This window comes from Mixophyes fleayi, chromosome 5, assembly GCF_038048845.1.
Source record: "Mixophyes fleayi isolate aMixFle1 chromosome 5, aMixFle1.hap1, whole genome shotgun sequence".
Classification (NCBI taxonomy): Eukaryota; Metazoa; Chordata; class Amphibia; order Anura; family Limnodynastidae; genus Mixophyes; species Mixophyes fleayi.
This window is the reverse complement of record NC_134406.1, coordinates 124,487,045-124,488,393: the sequence shown is the minus strand read 5'-3', so window position 1 is coordinate 124,488,393 and position 1,349 is coordinate 124,487,045. Positions and strand designations below refer to the sequence as shown.

Here is a 1,349-nt window from a genome sequence, read left to right as displayed (position 1 = left end):
GTGGAGAGAGTGCATTTATAGGGGCACTCCTGGTTTGCGAACAGCATCAATGATTCCTTTTAAAAGGTTCCCAGGAGTTTTCAGTAAACAGCAAGTGTTATGTACTTTCAATAAGATATTTTTTTTTTTTAAACTATTGAGGAGCATTTTATGTAGGTATGTACATATGTAGATATGAGCACAAATACCCATGAAATAAAAATATTAAATACACATAAGAATTACACTTGTAATAAAGACAGTTCCATTGTCCTCTAACTCTCTTTAATTTAAGACATAAAAAAAATCTAAAAGTTTAATTTAATGAAATATGGGCTCCTAAAGTGGTGGTAAGAACAACATGTGAAGTGATGTTTTCACTCCCTCTACAATGAACATTTTCAGCTGGGTCCCAATTCTATAAACAAAACCGCACTGTGACTTCCCAGTGGCAGATCCAAAAAACTGACATTTTGGCATGCAACTACGTAAACATGAGCTGAATTAATAGGTACATTTTCGCAACAAAAAATTTATTATTGGGGTACATTTTTGTACTTCCACAAATGACCTTTTATGTCTGTATGCATTAATTGAACGGTGTTGTGAATTATTTATTATAAGACAAAATAAATGCAACCATCACTTATATTTTCTTTCAGAGTTACTCTTTGTGAATATACAGTAGCCCAGTGTGCTATTTAATTGTACATTTTAGAATGACCTGCAATGTGAAATATTCATAACATGTTTGTGAAATAGTTTGTGCCATAAATGTACTCAAAATTAATACTACATTTGTAGCAATGCACAGCTTATAAAACTGAAATATATACCGTATATACTCGAGTATAAGTCGACCCGAATATAAGCCGAGGTACCTAATTTTACCACAAAAAACTGGGAAAACTTATTGATTCGAGTATAAGCCTAGGGTGGGAAATGCAGCAGCTACTGGTAATTTTTTTTTTACTTTACTTTTATACATTCAGCTGAGACCCCATGCTTCCACTACAGTGGAAGCACATTCATTAGAAGCAGCGGGATTGGGAGATAAGTTGATGGGCAAGGAAATGGATAATACACTGGATAAATGCAGTGGTATACAGTAAAACAGTATGTGAAAACAAGCAAACAGTATGTGAAAACAAAAAAGTAATACTGCTACTGAAATAGTAATTGGATGTGCCGATAAACAGATGGATCTGCAGTACTGTGTGTCTGCAAGGTAGGCATTATAGGTGCACAGTGGAATAGTGTTCAAAGTGGATTAATGTTCAAAAGGTAGTGACTTCCAGACTTGCAGATGTGGCGATATTGTGCAATTACCTTTAGATGGTGATAAATGCGTTAACGCTACCATCATGCGG

The 1,349-nt window shown here is 34.7% G+C and overlaps 1 protein-coding gene across 8 annotated transcripts in view; it reads right to left on the bottom strand.

The window, feature by feature from the left end:
- Positions 1–491: 491 nt before the first annotated feature.
- PTPN3 (protein tyrosine phosphatase non-receptor type 3) overlaps positions 492–1,349 on the bottom strand; it is a 607,886-nt gene continuing 607,028 nt past the window's right edge. For all 8 annotated transcript variants that reach the window (XM_075212795.1, XM_075212800.1, XM_075212797.1 and 5 more), the window contains one exon: positions 492–1,349. This exon is cut by the window's right edge and continues 820 nt beyond it. The gene's annotated coding sequence lies outside the window, so the exon portion shown is untranslated.